The sequence below is a fragment of the Sorex araneus genome, chromosome X (genome assembly GCF_027595985.1).
Source record: "Sorex araneus isolate mSorAra2 chromosome X, mSorAra2.pri, whole genome shotgun sequence".
Lineage (NCBI taxonomy): Eukaryota > Metazoa > Chordata > Mammalia > Eulipotyphla > Soricidae > Sorex > Sorex araneus.
The window spans coordinates 251981049-251988902 of NC_073313.1; the positions used below are offsets into that span (position 1 = coordinate 251981049).

General features: G+C 50.7%; 1 protein-coding gene and 1 pseudogene across 1 annotated transcript in view; both read right to left on the minus strand.

The window, feature by feature from the left end:
* NHEJ1 (non-homologous end joining factor 1) overlaps positions 1–7854 on the minus strand; it is a 119697-nt gene that overhangs the window by 19788 nt on the left and 92055 nt on the right. The window lies entirely within an intron of this gene.
* LOC101551095 (60S ribosomal protein L35a-like) lies at positions 6818–7344 on the minus strand (annotated as a pseudogene).

Here is a 7854-nt window from a genome sequence, read left to right on the forward strand (position 1 = left end):
GATTCATTTTGTAATGATTTACTGAAGCGATTCTGCAGCAAGGAGGACGCTTTCCTCGAAAGCAGCAGACCCAAGTTCAATCCCCGGCACTGCATATGGTTCTTTTGGTTTTGTTTTGGGGTGGCCATACCTGGCGGTGCTCAGGGATCACTCCTGGTGGGGCGAGGGGGGAACCATATGGGGTTCTAGGGATCGAACCCAGAATGGCCACATGTAAGGCAAACACCCTCCCCGTGTGCTGTCTTTCCATTCCTGGCACCATAAGTGGTTGCGTTCTGCTAGGAGTGATCCCTAAGAGCAGAGATCAAAGTAAGCCCTGAGCACTGCCGGGCGTGGCCCCAAACGAAACAAAAATCTTCAAGCTCTAGATTTAGGCAACTGGCACAATTCAATCAATGTGCACCTTAGACTTTGATTTCAAAAGTGAATGAATAGGGGCTGGAGAGATAGTACAGGAAGGAGGCAGGGAACTTGCCTTGCACATGGCAGACCCTGATTTGAATTCTGGCACCGCTGATGGTTCCCTGAGTACCACTAGGAATGATCCTGGAGCACAGAGCCAGGAGTAAGCTCTGAGCATGGCTGGGGGTGCTCCCTACCCCCCATCCCCCAAAAAAAAGGGAAAATAAAAGTATACTAATCAAAAAGAAACTATTCTGAAAAACAATTTGCCAGTTTCCCCCAAAAAAATATATCAATGTAGCTATTCATTGCAAAAAGACTCAGAAATTGCAATCCTAGGTAGAGACCCTAGAGACTTAAAAACACATGGTTATGCAAAAAAAGATATGAATGTGAATGTACACAGAGGCATTATTCATCGAACCCAACCAACTGACCAAGAAAGCAAAAATGTGGTCTGCCCACATAATGGGCCTGCAGTGGGCCTTCAAGGCACGAAGCACCGATGCAGGTGTCAATGGAGGAAACCTTTTTTTTTTTTTTGAGGGAGGGGCACAGTCCCTCTCGCATTGATCTGTCAGCAGCTTTCCATGCATCTGGAAAAAGGAAAAGGCTCACGACTGGTTAAAGAAACTTGGGTACATCTACACAATGGAATACTACGCAACTATTAGGTAAGATGAAGTCATGAAATTTGCTTATAAGTGGATGGATAGGAAGAGTATCATGCCAAGTGAAATGAGTCAGAAAGAGAGGGACAGACATAGAAGGACTGCACTCATTTTTGGAATGTAAAATAACATGAGATGGACACCCAAGGAGAGTAGACACAAGGGCCAGGAATATTGCCCCATAGTTGGGAGCCTGCCTCATGAGCTGGGGGAGAAGGCAGCTGAGATGGAGAAGGGATCACTAAGTCAATGATGGTTGGAGGGATCGTTCGGGATGGGAGGTGTGTGCTGAAAGTAGATAAGGGACCAAACTTGATGGCCTCTCAGTATCTGTATTGCAAACCATAATGCCCAACAGTAGAGAAAGAGTATGGGGGAAAGGGTCTGCCATGGAGGCAGGGGGAAGGTTGGAAAAGGGGAGTATACTGGGGACATTGGTGGCGGGGAATGTGCACTGGTGGAGGGATGGGTGTTTGATCATTGCATGATTGAAACTCTAAAATGAAAGCTTGTAACTGTATCTCACAGTGATTCTATAAATAAATAAATAGATAGATAGATAAAAAGCTAATAATAGGGGCTGGAGTTATAGCACAGCAGGTAGGGCGTTTGCCTTGCACGCGGCCGATCCGGGTTCGAGTCCCAGCATCCCATATGGTCCCCTGAGCACCACCAGGGGTGATTCCTGAGTGCATGAGCCAGGAGTGACCCCTGTGCATCGCCAGATGTGACCCAAAAAGAAAAAAAAAAGCTAATAATAAAAGAAAGGGGAAGGTTCACATATTTGGAAGGGGTGTCATGGCAAAGTCCTGCCGTTCCATGGGGCGGTGGGGGGGGGCTGAACATCTCCACAACTGTGAGCCCTCCCCCTGCTGGGTCCATATGTCCTGAGCAGGCAAACATCTCAAGTGGGGCCTCTGTTCAGATGGGGATAAACTTTCAACTTAAAAGTTCTAGAAACATCCAGAAATAGCAAATCCACGGTATGGACAGAAAGGTTAGTTAGTGACTTACAAGATACGGGGGAGGGCGGGGTGAGGAATGGCTGCAGGGAGGTCTCATTCTGGGGTGACCAGAAGGATCTGGCCTTACCCAGTAGCCCGTGGACAAGTCTCTGCCCGCTGTCCTATCACTCCCTTTGTGGCCTTATCTTTCGTGATTTTTTTAAAATAAATTTTCTTTTTTTTATTAACTCACATTTTTTAGTAGAACGCCATGATTTACCAAGGTGTTCCTAATACAGCCGTTCCAGGCCTCACGTGTCCCGACACCTGTCCCCGCACCCATGTGACCTTCCCCCCACCAACGTCCCCAGTTTCCCACCCAGGACCCCAGCCTACTCCCTCGCAGGCACGAGTAAACTGACGTCATACTGTTTGCGGCGACACAAAGGCAAATGGAATGATCAAGACTTAGATCGGTGGGGGCTGGAGCGATAGCACAGCGGGTAGGGCGTTTGCCTTGCACGCGGCCAACCCGGGTTTGATTCCCAGCATCCCATATGGTCCCCTGAGCACCGCCAGGATAATTCCTGAGTGCAGAGCCAGGAGTAACCCCTGAGCATTGCCGGGTGTGACCCAAAAAGAAAAAAAAAAAAGACTTAGATGGGTGGACACAGGAAAGAATCTCGGAACCGAGCAGCCCGCTGCAGAGATGCCTCCAGACTCCGTGATAGGTCGATTTCACGGGGCTACCCCAGAGGGGAGCAGGTGCTGTCCCCCCGCTAGGGGTCCCAGAGGCCGCCATCTTCCGGAACCCAGTGAGAAGCCCAGGTACTCGGGAGCGGTAACGGCAAACACCAGGCCTCACGGGAGGGGAGATGGGTCGACCCTCCTCATCCCTCCGCCCCATGGAACCTTGAGACGACGCCCACCAACTGCTCCCCGCTACTACTGACGCTCCTTAAACCAGAGACACACAAAACAGTCTCAGAACCAACCAGCTCTCGGCAGAGATCTCTCCAGACCCTAATTATTTAAAAATCTTCTATTTTCAAGAGTGCCGTGGCCACTCTCTCAGCTGGGTGACATCTTATGCGATTCATAAAAAGCAATACAAAATAAATTGCCTAGCACTGCTGTTTCGGCATTTTTTTTTTTTTTTTTTGCTTTTTGGGTCACACCTGGCGATGCACAGGGGTTACTCCTGGCTCTGCACTCAGGAATTACCCCTGGCCGTGCTTGGGGGACCATATGGGATGCTGGGATTTTAACCCAGGTCGGCCACGTGCAAGGCAAACGCCCTACCCGCTGTGCTATCTCTCCAGCCCCTGTTTTGGCATTTTTGAGTGGTGTTGGGAAAATTCTAAATAACAATGGTGGGACTGGTGACAAAATACTGAATGTAATCAAAGTAAAGAGAGAGTATTATAGAAATTGTCTGCTGCACAGGTGGGGGGCGGGGGGTTGGGATTGGGTGAGGGTGGGATGCTGGGGATTTTGACAGTGTGCACTGGTGATGGGTATGACAGAAACTCAAACATGAAAGCTCTGTAACTGTATCTCACAGTGATTCAATAAAAAAAAAAAAGATTTTTAAGAATATATTTTTTAAAAAAAGCTTAGATTGGTAAGAGTCAGTGTGTGGTCATTGTTTTATTGTAGGATTACATAGCCTCAGGTAGCTTAGGTTTACTGGGTTACTCCCTTTACAGTGCTCCCATTCCTCTGTTTATTTGTAGCTTCTTTCTTAGTGTTCTGTTGACTTGTAAATATTGTTTTTCTCTTCTCCTTGAGTCCTTTGCATAGTTTATTCAGAGCAATGCCCTTTTTGTATGGACACAGGAAGACTTAGCAAATACTATGCTTTTGCAACCTGGAAGTCATTTGACTTTACATGATATTTTCCTCCTGGGCATCTGTTCTCTCGACCTAAGCCTCAGCTGCCCTTACTTCCTAGCACCCCCAAAAGCAGGGTCCCGACGAGGGAGGAGATGGACCCAGGGCAAGCGGTGAATCGAGGGCCGCAAGGAGGTAAAGAGATATACAAAATAACCTTTCAGTACTGGTCCTGCACACCATAACACCCAAAGGAAAGGGAGAAGGGAGGGAGGAGGGGGGAGGAGAGGGAGAGAGAGAGAGAGAGAGAGAGGGAGAGAGAGACAGAGAGAAAGACAGAGAGACAGAGACACAGACAGAGACACACTTGCCACAGAGACAGGCTGGGGGGGTAGAGGGAGGGAAACTAGGGACATTGGGGGTGGGAACCATACACTGGTGAAGGGATGGGTGTTGGAACATTGTATGATTAAAACCTGATCATGAACAACTTTGTAGCTGTGTGTGTCATGGTGACTCAATTTTTAAAAATTAAAATTAAACGAGAACCTTTAACATTATAAGTAATCTCTTATACAAGGATGAATGGTTCCAGGGTGAGATACAATAATCTTCACACACTTTCCTCTAAGGAAACTTTTTTTGACCATTTTTAGCAGATTATTCCTAACAAGCAACACAAAATTATCTAGGTCCTGCTTTGGGGGCAGGCTCTGGGTGTCAGGGTGGAAACATTTGAAATATGGTGGTGGGAAGATGGAATGGTTGTGGAACAACTGGAACACTGAATGCAACAAATTATATTGAACAACTTTATAAAAAATAAAATTAAATTTAAAAAGTAAAATAAGGGACTGGAGTGATAGTATAGCAGGTAGGGCGTTTATTTTGCATGTGGCCAACCCCAGTTCGATTCCCAGCATCCCATATGGTCCCCCGAACACTGTCAGGAGTAACTCCTGAGTGCAGAGCCAGGAGTAACCTCCGTGCATCGCTGGGTGTGACCCAAAAAGCAAAAAAAAAAATTAAAAAATTAAATAAAATGAGAAAATCTGGGCGGGGAAGTGGCTCAGAGGCAGAATATCTATACTGCATTCCTGAGACCTGGGTTTAATTCCAGGCATTGCTGAACCTGGGGGGATGGGGGAGAAAGGGATATGTAATATGTATAAAGTAATTTTTCAGTTCCCTTGAGAATTCCAAGCCAGTGGCTGGGTGGTGGTACAGTGGTTAGGGCAGTTCAATTCCCAGCATCACTTGATTCCAAGCACCGCCGGGTACAGCCCTGCAGGTCCCTGGCCCTGGGGGGTGGCTCAGGTATCTGGGGCACAGCATCCTCGGGTCGTGGCACTGGACCATGTCCAACGGACTGGGAATCACTGGTGGGGCCTTGGGGCCTCCTGAGCACTGCTGGGGAGCCCCCTGCCCTGAAGAGTTCCCAGTGAGGATAAACAAATTGAGTCACACTCATTTGTGGGATGTAAAACATAAAAACAAAAACCATAGTATGTGCATAATGCCCAAAGGCAGTAGAAAAAAGGCCAGGAAGACTGATCCGTGGCAGGAAGCCGCCACCAAGGGGGAGGAGGCAGCTAGGACAGATCAGGGCCACTATGACAGTGACAGTCGGAAATGATCACTCTGGACAAGAACTGAGTTCTAGAAGGAGGGAAAGGGATGTGCGTGGGACCCTTTCGGCAGCAGCACTGCAAACCCCGGGGCCTGGCAGGAAAAAAGGAAGATGAGAGACAGACAGACAGACAGACAGACAGACAGACAGAGACAGAGCGAGAGAAGTGCCCGCCACAGAGGCAGGCTGCGGGGTGGGAGGGAAATCGGGGACATCTGTGGAGGGAAACGTCCACGGGTGGAGGGACGGGTGCTGGAACACCGCAGGACTGACCCCCAATCATGAATAACTTGAACTAAATATTTTTAAATCCCCAGAGATCTCAGGTACTTGGAAGGAATGGGGAGGGCGGGGGGAGCAGCTGACTGCCCATCTCTGACCCCCGGATGGTCTCCCCCCTCCTGTGCTTCTCCCCACGGACCGCGGGACATGCCCCTGGGGAGCGTGTGTGCCCCGCCTCGCGCATGCGCGTCTGCGAGGTGCCCGGCCCACCAGCTTCGAGGACGGGGACTCCCCGCGTGTGTGCGTGCGTGCGTGCGTGGCCCCTGCCCGTCCCCGTTCGCTCACCCCACGCGGTGGCCGAGCCTGTCGGCCGAGCGCAGCCCGTCCAGGGGACGAGACCAGGCCCGCCGCCTTCAAGGAGCTCCCGGCCTGGCCGGGGAGTCAGACACATAAACAAATAATTGTTCTTCAAGGCCAGCCACACACTGGGGCCTTTGAGAGCAGTCAACACGCGCGGGCCGAGCATTAGGAAACAAAGCTGGATATGTGAGGAATGGGGCGCGGTGGGGGCCGCAGAGCAGACGCGGCCTGAGTCAACAGTAGCCCCTTCTTTTTTCTTTTTTCTTCTTTCTTTTTTTTTCCTTTTCTACAAATAGCCTGTAAGAACCTAGATAAACAGGCATGCAGACTTCCTCCTGGCAGTCCCCACTAACTGGCAGGGCGAAAGGGCATCGCCTCCCGCCCCGCGCTCACACACACACACACACAGAGGGACCCTCTCACCTTACTGACACCTCGCTGTTCCTTCTGACCCCCCGACCATATCAACGGGAGCATTGGCTCCTGACACCTCACTTAACGAATCGCTGCATTTCATTTTTTTAAAAATTTTAAATATCTACACTTGGGGCTGGAATGGATAGCACAGTGGGTAGGGCATTTGCCTTGCACGCGGCCGACCTGGGTTTGATTCCCAGCATCCCATAGGGTCCCCTGAGCGCCACCAGGAGTCATTCCTGAGTGCAGAGCCAGGAGTTGTAACCCCTGTGCACTGCTGGGTGTGATCCAAAAAGAAAAAAAAAATCTACACATTATTTATTTACTTTTTAGTAAGCTTATATCCTTGAAGGGTAAAGCATCACACGGATTCTGTGACCAATTGCTGCCTTAGCAGGAAGGTTACTTCGGAATAGTAGCTGGAACCCTGCCACTGTTTCCATGGACGCGGGTCACCCTTCCCCAGGTCACTCTGGTTTGGTTAGGTTTGCCACCAGGAGTCACCGTGTAGTCCTCTGCTTGGTCTACATAAGCACATCTCTTGCCCAGAGAGAATTCAGATTCATCCCAAGCATAAACACCTTCAATCTTTTTCTTTCTTTTCTTGCTCTTTGGGTCACACCCGGCGATGCACAGGGGTTACTCCTGGCTCTGCACTTAGGAATTACCCCTGGCACTGTTATGGGATCCTGGGATTCAAACCCGGGTCGGCCACGTGCAAGGCAAACGCCCTACCTGCTGTGCTATCGCTCCAGCCCCCAAACACCTTCAATTTTAAGAAGAGCTTAAGAGTGCGTTCCCTCTGGTTCCAGAGACCCCGCTGACAGTCAGCAAAAATGGCTTTAGCCCCCAGCCTCCCAGCCATTTCTGTCGCTTAGTCCCAGCCTGCACGAGCCCAGCACGACAGAGAGAAGCGGCCAGAGGCGCCCGCATCTCATTTTTACCCTGCTGACTTACTTCCTAGCCGCCCCGCGGGGCTGCGCCTTCCTGGAGCCCAGGGCCCGTGCTGAAGGCCTGAAGGATGTGCCGGGAGTTCCACCGAGGCCTCTGCCTTCGGCTGGGGCTTCCCGGGGCTGGGGGCTGGTCTCTGCTGTGCCCACGCGGCCCCTGGGAGCTGATCTCTCATGAGGAACAAAGGAGCTAATGACCCTGGGCACCCAGTCTCAGAGCTGGGCTGTGCGAGTTTTCTGTCGCCGTGCCCCAGCACTTGGGCACAGCGGGGCTGCTCCGGACTGGAGCCAGGGAGCCTTCTGGATTCGTGTCAGCCTCAGCGACCCCTGGCTGCCGGGGGCTCTTTGAAGGTCAGACTGGAAGGGTGGGCCCCAGCAAACTGGATAAAGGCTGTTCACTCGCCCAATAGCACATTGTCTGAGCT